Raw genomic sequence first — 19,648 nt, forward strand, 5'->3', positions numbered from 1 at the left:
AAATAAATAAATAAATAAATAAATAAATAAATAAATAAATAAATAAATAAATAAAATACTGAAGGTAGTGGTGTGACCAGCTGCAAGACTATTTTCCTCAACCTCCCTGTAGCTATGTAACTGAACTCTAGAAGATAAGATGTAAGTGAAAGTTGTTGGGAGACACTTTCAGAATGTCTCCATAAAAAAGTAACAGCTGAAGAAAGCCCTTTTTGATCTTACATCCTTTTCCTTCCTGGAGCATGAATGTGATGGTGGGAGTATCAGCAGCCATTTAGAACATGAGGTAATTAAAAATGGAAATAACATACTAAGAATGGAAGAACAGAATGACAGAAGGAGTCAGGTTCCCTCGTGACCCACAGTGACAACCTGGACTTCTTGCTTCTGGATCTTTTTTTGCGTGGCTAGCAATAACCTATTATATATTTCTGTTATTTTGAGTTTTCTATTACATAAAGTTGGATCTAATCCTTACTGATACATAACATTTAAAAGTAGCTAACATTCCCATAATGTGAAAATATGTATGCACAAGGTATTAATTGCTACATTGTTTGTAATTGCAAAACAGTGGACACAATCTAAACACCGGAGACAATCTAAACACCCAGACACGTGGGATTAGTTAAGTGATTACAGTGTATTCACCCAATGGAGTTCTATGCGGCTGTAAAAAAGAATAAGAATGATATCTATGGACATATGTGGGATGACTCCAGGGCATACTGTTAAGGTAGGGTGCTACCTTTTGTGTAAGAAGGGAGGGGAAATAAGAAAATATTTCCTCATTTGTGCAAGAAAAAAAAAAAAAAAAACAAAACAAAACCAAAACCCAGCAGAACTAGAAGGATATGACATAAATAATGAGATTGGTTAGTTACAGGGGTAGGTGGTAACGAGGCTGAAAGCAGAGAAGGAATGAAAAGGAAACGACCCTACTCTGCTACTCTGAGTATATCTTTTCATATAGTTCTGACTCTTGGAACCCTGTTAAGATTTCATGTATTCAAAAAGAAAGGAAAAGAGACAGAGAAAGGAGGAAGGAAGGAAGCAGGAAGGAAGGAAGGAAGGAAGGAAGGAAGGAAGGAAGGAAGGGAAGGAAGGAAGGAAGGAAAGAAAGGAAAAAAGGAAGGAAAAGACAACAAGGAGGAACAAAAAAACTCTTAAAATGAGATGTAAGTAGAAACAAATGAAGTCAACTGTATTTCAGATGAAACACGCAACCACGTTGAAAGGAAGGTGGAGGTGGGAGGGGGACTGAACCAGTGACTGGAGCACAGTGCTTGGAATAAGGACTAAAGAACTCTGAGTTTTGTTTGTTTGTTTTTGTTTTTGTTTTGAGACAGGGTCTCCCTCTGTCATCCAGGCTGGAAGGCAGTGGCACAATCACCGCGTACTGCAGCCTCAACTTCATGGGCTCGAGTCATCTTCCCACCTCAGCTTCCCAAGTACCTGGGACTACAGGCACATGCCACCACACCCAGCTAATTTTTAAAATCTTTTGTAGCAATGGGATCTCGCCATGTTGCTCTGGCAGTTCTCAAATTCCTGGGACTAATGAGTCTTAAATGCTAGATGGGAGGTTTCTATTTTGCAGATGAATAAGTGATGAATTCTGAAAATACTGATTGTATTCTGGGATTAGACAAAAAGTAAATATATTGTGCGTAGTGGGAGCCAGGTTTCTCACTGATGGGGAGAGAATTACCAATATGGGAAAGAGAAAGATCTAATGAGCTCTGCAGTGTTGAATAGGAATTGAAGGTACCAGTGGTTTTTAATGTGTATGTGTGCATATATATATATACACACAAAGAGAGAGAGAATGTATGTATACCTGTGTATACATATATTTGTATATATGCATATGTCTCTATTTGTAATGCTTGTGTATGTTTATGTACTTGTATATATCTATATCTGTCTATCAAATGAGAGGGAAAGATGAGATGGGGCATCTGAGTGAAAGGCTTGTAGACATTCTTTTATTTAAAAATTATTATACTTTAAATTCTGGGTTACATGTGCAGAACATGCAGTTTTGTTACATAGTTATACACGTGCCATGATGGTTTGCTGCACCTCTCAACCTATCACCTACATGAGGTATTTTTCCAAATGTTATCCCTCCCCTAGCCCCCCACCCCCTGACAGGCCCCAGTGTGTGATGTTCCCCTTCCTGTGTCCATGTGTTCTCATTGTTCAACTCCCACTTATAAGTGAGAACAAGCGGTATTTGGTTTTCTGTTCTTGTAATAGTTTGCTGAGAATGATGGTTTCCAGCTTCATCCACGTCCCTGCAAAGGACATGAACTCATCCTTTTTTATGGCTACATAGTATTTCTTGGTGTATATATGCCACATTTTCTTAATCCAGTCTATCATTGATGGGCATTTGGGTTGGTTCCAAGTGTTTGCTATTGTGAATAGTGCTGCAGTAAACCTACGTGTGGATGTATCTTTATCATAGAATGATTTATAATCCTTTGGGTATATGCCCAGTAATGGGATTGCTGGGTCAAAATGTATTTCTAGTTCTAGATCCTTTAGGAATCGCCACACTGTCTTCCACAATGGTTGAACTAATTTACACCCCAGCCAACAGTGTAAACGTGTTCCTATTTTTCCACAACTTCTCCAGCGTCTGTTGTTTCCTGACTTTTTAATGATCACCATTCTAATTGGCATGAGATGGTATCTCATTGTGCTTTTGATTTGCATTTCTCTAATGACCAGTGATGATGAGCAGTTTTTCATATTTCTATTGGCTGCATAAATGTCTTCTTTTGAGAAGTGTCTGTTCAGATCCTTTGCCCATTTTTTTTTTTATGGGGTTGTTTGTGTCCTGAATGGTATTGCCCAGGTTTTCTTTTAGAATTTTTACGGTCCTAGGTCTTACATTTAAGTCTTTGATCCATCTTGAGTTGATTTTTGTATAAGATATAAGGGAGGGATCCAGTTTCAGTTTTCTGCATATGGCTAGCTGGTTTTCCCAACACCGTTTATTAAATAGGGAGTCTTTTCCTCATTGCTTGTGTGTGTCAGGTTTGTCAAAGATCAGATGGTTGTAGATGTGTGGTGTTATTTCTGAGGCCTCTGTTCTGTTCCATTGGTCTATATATCTGTTTTGCTACCAGTACCATGCTGTTTTGGTTACTGTAGCCTTGTAGTATAGTTTGAAGTCAGGTAGCATGATGCCTCCAGCTTTGTTCTTCTTGCCCAGGATTGTCTTGGCTATGTGGGCTCTTTTTTGGTTCCATATGAACTTTAAAGTAGCTTTTTCCAATTCAGTGGTAGTTTGATGGGGATAGCATTGAATCTATAAATTACTTTGGGCAGTATGGCCACTTTCATGATACTGATTCTTCCTATCCATGAGCATAGAACATTTTTCCATTTGTTTGTGTTCTCTCTTATTTCCTTGAGCAGTGGTTTGTAGTCCTCCCTGAAGAGGTCCTTCACATCCCTTGTAAGCTGGATTCCTAGGTATTTTACTCTCTTAGTAGCAATTGTGAATGGGAGTTCACTCATGATTTGGTTCTCTGTTTGTCTGTTATTGGTGTATAGGAATGCTTGTGATTTTTGCACATTGATTTTGTATCCTGAGACTTTGCTGAAGTTGCTTATCAGCTTAAGGAGATTTTGGGCTGAGATGATGGGGTTTTCTAAATATGCAATCATGTCACCTACAAACAGAGACTATTTGACTTCCTCTCTTCCTATGCGAATACGCTTTATTGCTTTCTCTTGCCTGACTGCCCTGGCCAGAACTTCCAATACTATGTTGAATAGGAGTGGTGAGAGAGGATATCCTTGTCTTGTGCCAGTTTTCAAAGGGAATGCTTCTAGTTTTTGCTCATTCAGCATGATATTGGCTGTGGGTTTGTCATAAATAGCTCTTATTATTTTGAGATATGTTCCATTGATACCTAGTTTATTGAGAGTTTTTAGCATGAAGGGGTGTTGAATTTTATCGAAGGCCTTTTCTGCATCTATTGAGATAATCATGTAATTCTTGTCATTGGTTCTGTTTATGTGATGGATTGTGTTTATTGATTTGCGTATGTTGAACCAGCCTTGCATCCCAGGGATGAAGCCAACTTGATCGTAGTGGATAAGCTTTTTGATGTGCTGCTGGATTCAGTTTGCCAGGATTTTATTGAGGATTTTGGTATTGATGTTCATCAGGGATATTGACCTGAAATTTCCTTTTTTTATTGTGTCTCTGCCAAGTTTTGGTATCAGGGTGATGCTAGCTTCATAAAATGAATTAGCTAGGATTCCCTCTTTCTCTGTTGCTTGGGATAGTTTCAGAAGGAATAGTACCAGCTCCTCTTGTACCTCTGGTAGAATTCGGCTGTGAATCTGTCTGGTCCTGGACTTTTTTGGTTTGTAGGCTGTTAATTACTGCCTCAATTTCAGAACTTGTTATTGGTTTATTCAGGGATTCAGCTTCTTCCTGGCTTAGACTTGGGAGGGTGTATGTGTCCAGGAATTTATCCATTTTTTTCTATATTTTCTAGTGTATTTGCACAGAGGTGTTTGTAGTATTCTCTGATGGTAGTTTGTTTTTCTGTGGGGTCAGTGGTGATATCCCCTATATCTTTTTTTATTGCATCTATTTGACTCTTCTCTCTTTTCTTGTTTATTGGTCTGGCTAGCAGTCTATCTATTTTGTTTGTTTTTTTCAAAAAAAAAAAACAGCTCCTGGATTCATGAATTTTTTGAAGGGTTTTTCGTGTCTCCATCTCCTTCAGTTCTGCTCTGATCTTAGTTATTTCATGTGTTCTGCTAGTTTTTGAATTTGTTTGCTGTTGCTTCTCTAGTTCTTTTATTTTTGATATTCGGGTGTCAATTTTAGATCTTTCCTGCTGTCTCTTGTGGGCATTTAGTGCTATAAATTTCCCTCTACACACTGCTTTAAATGTGTCCCAGAGATTCTGGTACATTGTGTCTTTGTTCTCACTGCTTTCAAAGAACATCTTTATTTCTGCCTTCATTTCTTTATTTACCCAGTAGTCATTGAGAAGCAGGTTGTTCAGTTTCTATGTAGTTGTAAGGTTTTGAGTGAATTTCTTAATCCTGAGTTCTACTTTGATTGCACTGTGGCCTGAGAGACTGTAATGATTTCCATTCTTTTGCATTTGCTGAGGAGTGTTTTGCTTCGAATTATGAAGTCAATTTTAGAATAAGTGTAATGAGGTGCTGAGAAGAATGTATATTCTCTTGATTTGGGGTGCAGAGTTCTGTAGATGTCTATTAGGTCCACTTGGTCCAGAGCTGAGTTCAAGTCCTGAATATCCCTATTAATTTTCTGTCTTGTTGATCTGTGTAATATTGACAGTGGGGTGTTAAAGTCTCCCACTATTATTGTGTGGGAGTCTAAGTCTCTTTGTGGATCTCTAAGAATTTGCTTTATTAATCTGGGTGCTCCTGTATTGGGTGCATATGTATTTAGGATAGATAGCTCTTCTTGCTGCATTGATCTCTTTACCATTATGTAATGCCCTTCTTTGTCTCTTTTGATCTTTGTTGGTTTAAAGTCTGTTTTATCAGAGATTAGGATTGCAACTCCTGCTTTTTTTCACTTTCCATTTGCTTGATGAATATTCTTCCGTCCCTTTATTTTGAGCCTATGTGTGTCTTTGCACATGAAATGGGTCTCCTGAATACAGCATATTGATGGGTTGTGACTCTATCCGATTTGCCAGTCTGTGTCTTTTAATTGGGGCATCCTAGAAATTATTTTTACAATTCTTGCAGCTTTTCTGTAGATCTGAAATTATGTCAAAATAAAAAACTGTAATAAAAGAAGGTGGCTGGGCGCGGTGGCTCAAGCCTGTAATCCCAGCACTTTGGGAGGCCGAGACGGGCGGATCACGAGGTCAGATCGAGACCATCCTGGCTAACATGGTGAAACCCCGTCTCTACTAAAAAATACAAAAAACTATCTGGGCGAGGTGGCTGGCGCCTGTAGTCCCAGCTACTCGGGAGGCTGAGGCAGGAGAATGGCATAAACCCGGGAGGCGGAGCTTGCAGTGAGCTGAGATCCGGCCACTGCACTCCAGCCTGGGCAACAGAGCAAGACTCCGTTTCAAAAAAATAAAGAAAGAAAGAAAGAAGGAAACCAAAGTGGTGGCCCATTAGACTTGGTGCTGAAACTTCAGCTACTCCTTCTGGCCCCAATGTTCTTCTTCTTCTTCTTCTTCCTCTTCTTCCTCCTCCTCTTCCTCCTCCTCCTCCTTCCTCTCCCCCTCCTCCTCCTCCTCCTCCTTCTTCTTCCTCCTCCTCCTCCTTTTTTTGGACAGGTCTTGCTCTGTTGCCCAGGCTGGAGTGCAGAGGTGCAATCATAGCTCACTGCAGCCTCAAACTCCTGGGCTCAAGTGATCCTCCTGACTCAGCCTTTTGAATAGCTGAGACTACTGGTACATGCTACCATGCCTGGACAATTTTTAGATTTTTTCTTTTGTAGAGATGGGATCTTGCTATGTTGACCAGACTGGTTTCAAACTCCCAGCTTCAAGTCATCCTCCTGCTTCAGCCTCCCAAAGTACTGGGATTACAGGTGTGAGCCACTGCACCCAGCTGATGTTCTCCTTCTTGTCCCACAGACTTCTCCCTGTGGCTCAGTGTGGATCTACTGAGAAACTTCAGGTAAAGTCTACAATGGGCAAATGTGTTTTCTAAACCTGTTCTCATTCATCTATGGGTAGGATCCCTGAATGGAGTGCAGGGAGGAGGAAAAGAGAAGGAGGCAGTGCCCTTCATAGGAGGACCTTTTGGTTGCTGCTGGAACATGAGGTGAGGGGTTTCTGTCTGTGTTGTGGAGTGGACTAAGGTAAGATGACCTGGACCAGTCTTTGATTGGCATCACTGTAGTCTTATCTTCCTCACTTGGCCCTGCTCCTTCTGTCTTCCCTAAACATGTGCAGAGAGATTTTGTTTTTCAGTATAATTTCTCCAATTTCTTTTCTTCCTGTATCTTGGACGAGGATATTTCTCTCATATGCTTCTTATATTCAGAAATGTTGCCTCTCGAGAATTTCAACAATAATTCAATGCCATGACCAAAGAAAACAAGGAACAAGCTTCTCCCTTCCTCTGCCGTTCCTCCCCTCTTGGTTTGTAAGCCTGTGTTCAGAGCTCCTGCTTTTGAAGCACAAGTGCTGATGACTTGGCAATAGTGTCAGGCAGAACTGGGTTCAAAACTTCATCTGCCCCCTTGGACCTCAGTTCTCCACCTGCAAAGTGGTCGTGATGATGGCATTGACCTCATTGAGTGGTTCTGAGGATGAAATGAGATAAGTGTGTAAGTATTTATCATTGTGCTCAACAAGTGTCAGATATCAGTAGTGGCAGCACAGTCAAGTGTGGTGACAGTGTGCAGCAGCACAAAAGATGAGTCATCGAGCAGGCCACATTGTTTTCCTGAACCCAAACTCATCTGCCCTGGAATTGCATTTAATCAGTGAGTGCATTTGTTACTTTGGAGGCCCCTCTGAGAAAGACATGGATGTATTCTGCTTGGCAAATAGCCTTCCCTCATGTCCCCACACAGTGTATAACTCAGGGCTCCCTGCCGTGGCCTGGGTGTGAGCTACAAGGCTTCCATCTTTCCCAGACATGGAACTGAATCATTGCATTGTAATTTCCCAGAGAGCATCTTCTTCCACTGCCTCTCATCAGTTGGTGTTAGGCAGAAGCAGTTTGCTAGTATGGCAGGGAGACTGTGTTCTTTCTGAGGGGGAAACAGCACCAGGATTTTATAAGCTTCATGTAGATGTCTCTTCAAATATTACCATTGGGAGTCCTATTTCTGTAATAATAGGGATACAGGTACAACTCCTAGAAACTGCCCAAATAAGAAAGTTCCAGAACATAATTATTTGAGGGCACAAAGGCTTCTTACTCTTTTGGGGAGGTAAAATTATATGTATTTTCAGCAGGTCCTCCTATGCCAAAACTATGCAGCAAGAATTCACTCTTTGTGGCCACCCTTGTAAAAAATATTCAGTCATTCGTATTGATCAGTTTCTCTCAATTTCTTCTTCTCATGTTTGTGTCTGCTTGGGGTGTATTTGTGCATGCACTCATGCACACTCATGTCTTCATTTTTAAACAGCATGTTTGTGTATTGGCCAATGTGGCACATCTAATGACTTTCCAGGGATAGAATTCACATATTATGCAATTCACCCATTTAAAGTGCACAGTTCTACAGCATGTAGTATATTCACAGAGTTGTATAACCATCAGTACAGTCAATATTAGAACATTTTCATCACTCTAAAAAGAAACTATGTACCCATTAGCAGTCACTCTCATTTCTTCCCAGTCCCTGTGACCCTAGGCAACCACTAATCTTTTTTCTGTCTCTATGGATTTGCCTATTCTGGACATTTCACATAAACAGCATCATATAATATGTGATCTTTTGCAGCTGGCTTCTTTCACTTAGCATGGTTTCAGAGTTCACTCATGCTGGAGTATGTATTGGTGCTTCATTCCTTTTTATGGTTAAATAGCATTCCATTGGATGGCTATACCAACATTGCTTATCTGTTCATCAGTTGATAAACATATGAGTTGTTTCCATTTTTGGTTATTATGAATAATGCTGCTATAAATATTTATGTACAAGTTTTTTTATATGAACACATTTTTATTCATTTGGATATATATGTTGAAGTGGAATTTCTGGGTCATAAGGAAACTGCTTAATTTTTTTAGTAACTGTCAAACTGCTTTTCAAAGGCATTATATTATTTTGCATTCCCATCAATATTGTATGAGGGTGACAATTTCTCCATATTCTTGCCAACGCTTATTATTTTTCATTTTAAAAATTATAGCCATCCTAGCGGGTGCAAAGTAGTATCTTATTGTGGTTTTGATTTGCATTTCTCTAATGGCTAATGTTGTTGGACATCTTTTTATGTGTTTCTTGGCCATTTGTATATTATCTTTGGAGAAATGTCTATTGAGATCCTTTGCCATTTTCATATTTGTTTGTCTTTTATTTCTGGGCTGTAGTAGTTCTTTCTGCATTCAAGATATGATTCCCTTATCAGATATATAACTTGCCAATATTCCCCTTCATTCCGTTGGTTATCTTTCTACTTTCTTGGTGCCATCCTTTGCATACAAGTTTTGTATTTTGATCTATTTCTTCCCAGGTTTCTTGTGTTTTTGGTGTCTAAGAAGGCTTTCCTTGGTCCAAGGTTACAAACATTTATATCTATATTTTCTTCTAAGGATTTTATAGTTTTAGCTCTTATCATTAAGTCTATGGTACGTTTTAAGTTAATTTTTGCACATGGTGTGAAGAAGGGATGCAACTTCATGGTTTCATATGTGGATATTCAGTTGGCTCTGTTTTTATTTTTTTTAATTTATTTCTATTTTAATTTATTTATTTTTTTAAGACAGAGTCTTGCTCTGCCACCCAGACTGGAGTGCAGTGGCAAGATCTCGGCTCACCGCAACCTGTCTCCCAGGCTTAAGTGATTCTCCTACCTCAGCCTCCCTAGTAGCTGGGATTATAGGTGAGTGCTACCACACCCGGCTAATTTTTGTGTTTTTAGTAAGACAGGGTTTCACCATGTTGGCCCGGCTGGTCTCAAACTCCTGACCTCAAGTGATCCGCTTGCCTCGGCCTCCCAAAGTACTGGGATTACAGGTGTGAGCCACTGCGTCTGGCCTCTCTGTTTTAAAAATAAAGAAATAGTTCCATGTCAATTGGTAAATAGCACTGCCCTGAAATCCCCAAGTGTCCCTTCTTCTGCTCTGGCGCTTCCCTGGGACCTCCTGGAGATTCCCATGACTCATAAACCAACCTGTCAATGCCAGGCACAGGATAATGTCTCAGAACCTTGTCCCTTTGGTTCTGATTGCTGGTTGGTTGCTGGTTCTGATGCAGTTGAGGCCCCAGTCACTAAATATTTCCAATGTCACATCTATGCATTGGTGTGTGTTAGGACACATTCTCAGGGTTGGAGATAGTCATAGCAATTCAGAAGTGCCCCACAACTTGTCATTAATAATCATTTATTATAGATTGTACGTTGATGGGGGGCATTATTAGAGCAAAGACGAATGCCAGCTTTTCTGTAACTATCACACCAGTGAGGACTGGCACAAGAGTGTCACGCGACCTGAAATGAGCTTAGCAGTTGCACTAAAGCCCCCGGGTCAAAGATCTCCGCGAATATTCCTCTATAGTTTCTCCACAGATGAACTTGTAGCCCACCTTTTGTTCCCATCCCCTCTGAGGAGCAGGGAGATTAGTTTTGCCTAACACGGAGTGGGCAGAGGAGAGCTGCGTGGGTTCCTCCTCTGCTTCTCTTTAGGGAAGATGGCCTGATTCTTCCATTACAAAGTGACCATTCACAATTTTGCAGGATGGAAAGGGCTTCTCTTTCCAGAAAGGTTAGAGAGTCAAGTCAACTTCCTTAGAAGCTTCTAGTTTGCAGATCCATCTTCCCTGGTGCCTGGGGCCTCTTATTCCCCAGCCACAGCTCACTGGGCCACTGAGAGGGACTCTGTCTGTCCCTCAGAACCAGCCCTACTTCCTCCAGCCTCTCTGTCCCTCCCTTACTGTCCCTGCTCAGTCTCCTCTGCTGCATTGTCTCAGTTCCACATTTCTGGGTAATTATATTTTTGGCAGTGGCCTTCGTGCGTGCTGTGGAGCAAGCAGTTGAGTCTGTGGCCTTTTCCCAAGTGCTGTTTCCAGCAGGGCCATGCCATCCTGCTCTTCTGCTGTATTCCAGGACACAAAAGGTCAGGGGCCTGCCAGAAGAACAGAGCCTGGTGTGGAGACCTCCTGGCCTGACCATTGTGTAGGCAAAAAAAGAGCATCTTAGGAGAATCAGTGAGAGTGTACGTCAGGGTACCCCAGTCCCAGCCTTGCTGGCTGACCCCATAGTCTCAATTGTGCCTGTTTTTTTTTTTTTTTTTTTTTCCTGAGACAAGTCTTGCTCTGCCGCCTAGACTGGAGTGCAGTGGTGAGATCTCGGCTCACTGCAACCTCCACCTCCCAGGTTCAAGCTATTCTGCCTCAGCCTCCTAATTAGCTGGGACTGCAGGCATGCACCACTATGCCCGGCTAATTTTTTTGTGTTTTAGTAGAGATGGGGTTTCGCTTTGTTGCCCAGGCTGGTCTCCAATTCCTGAGCTCAGGTGATCCGCCTGCCTTGGCCTCCCAAAAGGCTAGTCGACGGTGACTTAATATTTGGGTGGGGGTCAGGAGGAGCTGCATATATATTTAGGGCACTCAGTTGTGGCAAGGAGAGGATATAGGAGAATAAAAAATAGAGTGACTGCTGTTTTCAAACCTTACTCTCAAACTGACCTCGTATAGGAAAACACAATGCCAAGTCTGTTACATGGAAAAACTGAACAAAGGACAAGACTTACTGTCTTTTATAATTGCTAAATTTTATAATTATATATAAACAGTTACAATATTTGATAATTATTTGAATATTTTTACAAAATTATTATTTTTTATGATTGTAGTTGACCATTTTTCCTTATTTTATGAAATATTTCCAAAGTGATTTTCATAAAGACCTAAAAGACATTTTTAGGAAAAATCTAACTTTATTGCTGAATTCTAAAGCAGCAATGCATTTGGTGAATATCTATTGAGTGCTTATTAATACTGGGTCCTGGGATGTACCCAGCACCAGGCTAGTCTCTCGGCCCCAAGATGCACCCCCTCCCCAGTTCCGGTTCAAGTGTGAATGAAGAACAGGGATGGAGGCTCAATGAAGAGAAGGGAGAATGTCAAGCTGGCTTTGGGCAAAGTATGAATCCCCCGGGAGTATCCCACATCAATGTCATCCTTCTGCCCTTTGCCGCACTCCATGCCATTGGGGTCTGGATTTGCCAACCATATGTGTCCAAGCTTCTTGAATCAGGGCACTGAGAGCTCTGTGGTACACAGCAGCATCCCAGCAGCTACCAAGGCCACAGGGTGAATATAGGCCCTGAATTAACCATTTTATTTAAAGGTCTTTACAGAATAAGCTACCTTTATAACAAGACACACAGTAAAGTATCATGGAGTGTGATGCAAACTCTGATACGTTTAAGACAAAAAGTGAGACCAAAAAGAACCTTCCTGCCAGTGAGGGGCTACTTTGGGTCTGACCTCAGATTCTTCAGGCCAGTTCACCCACCCCTTTTCCTAGGGAAAGCTTGAGAAGGTGTGGCATCTTCCATGCCCATTTCCAATATGGGATCAGATGGAGACTGCTAGGCCTGGAGGGCTTGCAAAGGGCTGAGAGATGTCCAACCTTGGTTTCAGCCTGTGCTCAGTCCCAGCCCTGCAGACAGGCCTTTAGAAAAATGACTGATTGCTTTCCCTTCTTAATCCTCCCAAACCTCTTCACAGATCTTCTTCCTGTAAATCTCCTGTACTGTCCTCCTCCAGTGATTGTGTCTGCCTGATCTACTCTCCCCCACCCCTTTTTATGATAGAATCACCCCTAGTTTCTCCAGGGAATTGCCACTTCCTGTCACTCCCTCTGGCCGTTATGGTTGGCTGAGTAATGAACATATGATGGAAGCTGAGCCAATCAGAAGTTTTCCTTGGGATTTCACAACTGAAACTAGGCAAGAGAAACCATTTCTTTCCCTTTGCATCAGCAACTCTCAGGCCATGGCCACTGAGTTAATGATGACTGTGTACCTGCCACCTGGAGGAGTCTGAGAGAAGATCAGCACTGGGACAGAAGCTGAAATGAATAAAGAAGTTACCAGTGCTTTCAGATCCCTGGATTGCTTCCTGCTTTATGTTCAGCACCTACCTCATAAGGTCTTTATAAGGATTAGGTGAGTTGAAGCATGTGCTTAGCATGTAATATGTGCTCAGTAAATGTCAGATATTATTATTTTTCCACGTTTGTTTTCCTCAGCTACGTGAACTAATAAAACCAACAAATCATCCTTTTAAAAGGAAGATTTGAATCAGGTTTCTGTCCTGGGCTCTTAGGCACCTGGTCTTTTGAAATTCCAGAAGTGTGTTTTCCTAGAAAGGAAAGCAGGAGCTAAATTAAGCTACATAGATGTATCAGTGACAAGTAGCCAGCCTCCAAGATGGCCCCAGTGACCCCCGACTCTTGGCATTAGTGCTCTTGTGTAGTCTTCTCCCATATTGAATAGGGCTGATTTGTGTAACCACAATAGGATATTGCAGAAATGGCAGAATGAGACTTCCAAAGCTAGGTGATAAGAGACACTGTGGCTTCTATCTTGTCCTCTCTTGGATCACTGGCTCTGGGGGGCAGTTGGCTGCCATGTTGTGTGGATACTCAAGCAGCTCGGTAGAGGGGACCACATGGTAATGATCAGAAACGTCCTTCCCACAACTATGTGAATGAGTCATCTTGGAAGTGGATGTCCTAGTCTCAGTCAAGCCTCCAGATGACTGCAACCCTGTGTGACATCATGACCGCCACCTCATGAGAAAACCCAAGCCAGAACCACCCAGTTAAGCTGCTCCTGAATTTCTGAGGCACAGGAACTGTGAGATAATACATGTTTGTTGTTTTATGTTACCAGGCTTTGGGATCATTGGTTATGCATCAACGGATAATTGATACAGTGCCTTAATGTGTAACTCCCACCAAAGCAGGTCAGTGCTTTGCATAGCATCATTTGACAATTTTTTTTTTTTTTTAGTAAACAGTCCTTTGTTAAATAATATCAACTATCACTAAGGAGCTTACTGATATGGTGTCTGGTGCAATACTAAGGGCTTTGCATACATCATTGCCTCAGTGAAATTCTCTGTGGCAATCCGTGCAACAGGTACTATTGCTGTGTTCATGGCAGTATAGTGATTTTGTAATAGAGTGTTGGGAGCCAGACTACTTGGGTTCAATTATACCTACCCCCACTTCCTGGGGCTGTGGTTTTGGTGAATTACATCTTCCTGAGCCTCCGTTTCTCCAGCTGCAAAATGGAGGTAATTGTAGTACCTACCTCATTGGACCTCGTAAAGATTGGATACATTGCTATATGTGCTTAATACATGCAAGCTATACAATAAATGCTAGATATGATTATTTACAAAGGACAGCACTGAGGCTTAGTGTGGCTAAGCTAATTTGCTCAAGGTGCATTAACTGGCAAACAGTGGTGCTGGAATATGGACTCCTGCACCTCAGTCTTTTGAGGTCAGTGCTGCCCACTAGGAACAACATGTGCCGTGTACGTCATTTAAAAATTTCTGGCCAGAGGCTGTGGCTCATGCCTGTAATCCCAGCACTTTGAGATAACAAGGCGGGCGGCTCACCTGATGTCAGGCATTTGAGACCAGCCTGGCTAACATGGTGAAACCCCATCTCTACTAAAAACACAAAAATTAGCAGGGTGGGGTGGCTCACACTTGTAATCCCAGCTACTCAAGAGGCTGAGGCAGGAGAATCACTTGAGAGAGAAAATCCTGGGAGGCGGAGGTTGCAATGAGCAGAGATTGTGCCATTGTACTCCAGCCTGGGCAACAGAGTCTCAAAAAAATTCTAATAATTACATTTAAAACCTATAAACAAACAGATAAAATTAATTTAAATAATAATTCCAAACTTATGATGGTTCAACTTATGATTTTTTGGCTTTACAATGGTGTAAAACCATTGCAATATAATATTTTCCCAGGCTGGAAATATGCAGTATGAGAGATAATCAACACTTTATTATAAAACAGGTGTTGTGGCCAGGTGTGTTGGCTCACGCCTGTAATCCCAAGACGGGCAGATAACTTGAGGTCAGGAGTTCGAGACCAGCCTGGCCAACATGGTGAAACCCCATCTCTATGAAAAATATAAGAATTAGCTGGGCATGGCGGTGCATGTCTGTAGTCCCAGCTACTCGGGAAGCTGAAGCAGGAGAATCGCTTGAACCTGGGAGGTAGAAGTTTGCAGTGAGCCAAGATCGTGCCACTGCACTCCAACCTGGGTGACAGAACGAGGCTCTGTCTCAAAAATAAAATAAAATAAAATAAAATAAAATAAAATAAAATAAAATAAATAAATAAAATAAAATAAAATAAAATAAAAATAAAACAGGCTTTGTGTTAGATGATTTTGCCTAACTGTAGGCCAATGTAAGCATTCTGAGCATGCTGAAGGCAGGCTGGGCTGACCTATGGTGTTCAGTAGCCTAGATATATTAAGTGCATTTTTTACTTACAACATTTTCAACTTATAAGGGGTTTACTGAGTCATAATGCCATAGTAAGTTGAGGAGCATCTGTATATCTTATTTAACCCTGTATGTTCAAAATACTGTCATTTCAATATGTAAAAACATAAAATCATTGTGATGCTTTACATTCTTTTTACTTTTAATATCTGGAGTCTTTGAATTTCAGAGTGTATTTTGATGGCACAGCTCGGTTAGGACCAGCTGTATTTCCAGTGCTCAGTAGCCGTGTGTGGGCAGCAGCTGCCATGTTGGAGGATGGCGCAGGTCCAGGGCCCTCCTCTTCCTCTTTCCCACTGTGCTGCAGGCCTCCTTTGTGTCCCCAGGCCCATGAATGCATAAATCCTTCCCCATCCCAAACTAGGCTAAGTCCTCTTCATCGTGCATACTTAACAGCATCTTGTTATTATCCCTCATATTCCAGACAACACAACACATTATTACCGTTAATTTTATAAAACTGTTTCCAGTAGACTGAAGGCACCAGGAAAGCGGGGACTTTGTTCACGTGTTGTCTCCCTGTGTGATGTTGTTGAATAAATGAACGAATGAATAAAAAGATGTGAATGAGGCCTGGCGCGATGGCTCATGCTTGTAATCCCAGCACCTTGGGAGGCCAAGGTGGGAGGATCACCTGAGGTCAGGAGTTCGAGACCAGCCTGGCCATAATGGTGAAACCCCATCTCTACTAAAAGTGCAAAAATTAGCCAGGCATGGTGGTGGATGCCTGTAATCCCAGCTACTCGGGAGGCTGAGGCAGGAGAATTGCCTGCACCTGGGAGGCAGAGGTTGCAGTGAGCTGAGATTGCACTACTGTACTCCAGCCTGGGTGACAGAGTAAGACTGTGTCTCAAAAAGAAAAAGTGAATGACACAGTCCTTGCCCTCAAGGGCTCCTACCTGTTTTGTGCCTATCCAGAATGACCTTCCTTCCTTACTCCTTTCTTTCTTTTCTTCTTTCTTCTCTCTTATTCTATCTTTTCTTTCATGAGATGTACCCAAGTTTAGTGGGGATCCACTGTGATCTTCAATGCGTACAAAGTTGGTTGCTATTAATAAAGTCCTACGTTTGTCTAACTAGGTCTCTCCCCTGTCACCATGCTGTGAAGTATCTGGAAGGCTATGTGGGCAGAGATTGTGGCCATGAAAAACCCAGTGTTACAGCCAATCACAAACATGTTTAAAGGCAGAGAAAGAGGCCAAATCCATCTTCCATCTTGGTGTAATCAGCCCCAGGTTGCTGCTTGGCTCCTTCCCCCTCGACCTCACTCAGTCTTTCTTTCCTGCCTCCCTCCTTGGTCTCCCCCACAGCATCCCAGCCCCATTCTGCATTTCCCATGGAGATCCAAGTCTCAGAGACTATTCCAGCTCCATCCTGATGGGGCCCCAGGTTTTACTGAGGAGTACCTAGACCAGTACTTCTCACCTTTTAGTATGCACATGCAGCAGGGCACAGTGGCTCATTCTTGTAAGCCCAGTACTTTGGGAGGCTGAGACTGGAGGATTGCTTGAGGCCACTAGTTTGATATCAGCCTGACCCCTTTTCTACAAAAACTTTAGAAAAAAATTAGCCAGGTATGGTGGTGTGTGCCTATAGTCCCAGCAACTCAGGAGGCTGAGTGAGGAGGATTGCTTGAGCTCAGGAGTTCCAGGCTGCAGTGAGTTGTAATCATATCACTGCATTCCAGCCTGGGTGATAGAGTCAGACCATATATCAAAAAAAAAAAAAAAAAAGATTGCACTGGCATCACACAGGTACTCCTAGGAAAATGCAAATTCTGATTGAGTGGACCTGGAAGGGGCCTGAGAATTCACATTTCTAACCAGCTCCCAGGCTGATGCTGCGGGTGCTGGTCCAGGGACCACACATTGAGGAGCGAAAATCTAGAAGGAAGGCAACCTTTTCTCCTGCTAATGTGGATGGCCTCTCACAGCAAAATTTCAATGTGCAATTACCCCCAAAGCCTCCTTCCACCAGGAGTGAAGACGAGAAGCAATTAAAGGAGTGGACAGAGATCTTCATCCTGTCCTGTTCCTACTGAAAAAATAAATGAGACGGCCGGGTGCAGTGGCTCAAGCCTGTAATCCCAGCACTTTCGGAGGCTGAGGCTGGGCAGATCACCTGAGGTCAGGATTTCAAGACAGCCTGGCCAATACGGTGAAACCCTGTCTCTATTAAAAACACAAAAATTAGCTGGATATGGTGGCAGGTGCCTGTAATACCAGGTACTCAGGAGGCTGAGGCAGGAGACTTGCTTGAACCTGGGAGGCAGAGGTTGCAGTGTGCCAAGATCATGCCACCGCACTGCAGCCTGGACTATAGAGGGTGACTCCATTTCAAAAAACAAAAAGAGAGAGAGAGAGAGGAGAGAGGACAACAGATTCCAGGTTATTCCTGACACAGCTCTCAGATGTCCTTGCATTCTGTCTTCCACAGTGGAGGCAGGTGGATGCAATGTGCTAGGGCTGCACGTGACCCTGGCCCATCCAAGACAGTGTCACGCCCGTGAACATCAGGTAGGTCAAGTAGAGGGATAGCATGGGATTAAAGTGGGTTCACAGCTGCAGAACACTCCACTCCAAATCTCGATGCATGAACCAGTGTAGATTCCAGCACAGACGAATGCATGCCTGTGCATTCCAGAGTCAGAAAGGCCTGAATCAGTGCTGGCTCCACCCTTGATGGACCATGCTGAACAAGTGGCTGAGCTTGGATTTACCTATCTATAAAATGGGGACAATTATGCTTATGGCCTAGGGTGGTTGTTATAATTAATAAAAAAACATATGTAATGTATTAGGTAATGATTATGCATGAGGCCAAGCATTATGAATGATGCGTTGCTTTTGGCATGAATTCACTCACTTCATTTTCTCAGCAGCCTATGAGAAAGGTAATATAATTATTCTTTCTATTTTAGGAGGGAGCCAAGCTCAGAGAGGTGAAGTTGGTACCCCAAGGTCCCACAGTTAGAGCGTGATGCAGCTGGGATTTGAATGAAGGCAGTCTGATTCTGGGTTCCATCTTCTGGAGCACCACGCCTGAGGAGCATGTTCCTACACAGGTGCTTTGTGAATATCTGTGGTGTCTAACAAGTGAGTCATTTTCAACTTCACTGAGAGATCTGGAGAAGGTGGTTTCTTGCGTTTCTCTTTCTCTCGGCTCTCCCAGATGCGTTTTAGTTATTTTAAAACAAACAAAATAGGCCAGGGATGATGGCTAACGCCTGTAATCGTAGCACTTTGGGAGACGAAGGTGGGAAGATTGCTTGAATCCAGCAGTTAAAGATCAGCCTGGGCAACATGGTGAAAAAATAGAGAATTTAGCCAGGTGTGGTGGTGTGCACCTGTAATCCCAGCTACTCGAGAGGCTGAGGCATGAGAATCGATTGAACTCGGGAGGTGGAGGTTGCAGTAAGCCGAGATCCCACCACTGTACTCTGGCCTAGGCCACAGAGCAAGACTGTGTGCAAAAACATAAAAATAAATAAAAATAAAAATAAAACCCACACAAAACAGCTTTTTAAAGAGCTGTCGCATGATTCAAAAGGAGCAGAGGGATACACCCTGGAAAACAGTCCTCCTGTCAACTCCCAGCTGCCAGCGCCTTTCCCTGAGGGAACCACTCTTACCAGCCTCTTGTGCGCACACACACACATATTCCCCTTGCAGTTCAGATGACGGCACGCCTTATGGAATGTTCTGCCTTGACTTTGTCTAATCTATGGAGATTGCTCTGTGTTTCCAGAAGAGTTTCCTGATACCCCCATCCTTCTGCCCCGCTCAACTCCAAGCCTTAGTTTCCTCATCTGTGAAAGTGAGATAATAATACTGCCTTCCATAGAGGGGCTATGAACATTAAATAAAATGTATGGACAGTGCAGAGAAGAGGTCTCTCACATCATCAGCACATACTTTACTCTATTCTACTTTTATTTTTATTTGTTTTTTGAGATGGGGTTTTGCTCTTGTTGCCCAGGTTAGAGGGCAATGACGCGATCTCAGCTCACTGTAACCTCCACCTCCCAGGTTCAAGTGATTCTCCTGCCTCAGCCCCCAAATAACTGGGACTACAGGCATGTGCCACCATGCCCAGCTACTTTCTGTATTTTTAGTAGAGACCGGGTTTCGCCATGTTGGCCAGGCTGGTCTCAAACTCCTGACCTCAGGTGATCCACCCACCTTGGTTTCCCAAGGTGCTGGGATTACAGGCCTGGGCCACCACGCTCAGCTCATTTTATATTTTAAAACAGGCCAAGGAAGTGAGCACTGAAACGGCCTCCACTCTACGCAGGCCACCGGGGCCAACGCCAGCTCCTGGAGGTGACAAGACTTCCTGTTGGTGTTTCTCCACAGATAACTAGCCATTCACCTCAGAGACAGGAAGGGAGGAAGGAAGGGGCAAACAAAAATATGGACAAAGAAAACTTCAAAGC

General features: G+C 42.7%; 1 long non-coding RNA gene across 1 annotated transcript in view; it reads right to left on the reverse strand.

Annotated features, from left to right (window-relative positions):
* Window positions 1-12,517, reverse strand: part of LOC111541227 — a 26,715-nt gene extending 14,198 nt beyond the window's left edge. The window contains exon 1 of the long non-coding RNA XR_002731224.1: window positions 12,158-12,517. This is a non-coding gene — a long non-coding RNA (uncharacterized LOC111541227). The remainder of the gene's footprint in view (window positions 1-12,157) is intronic.
* Between the last annotated feature and the right edge of the window lie 7,131 nt (window positions 12,518-19,648).

The sequence above is a fragment of the Piliocolobus tephrosceles genome, chromosome 17 (genome assembly GCF_002776525.5).
Source record: "Piliocolobus tephrosceles isolate RC106 chromosome 17, ASM277652v3, whole genome shotgun sequence".
Classification (NCBI taxonomy): Eukaryota; Metazoa; Chordata; class Mammalia; order Primates; family Cercopithecidae; genus Piliocolobus; species Piliocolobus tephrosceles.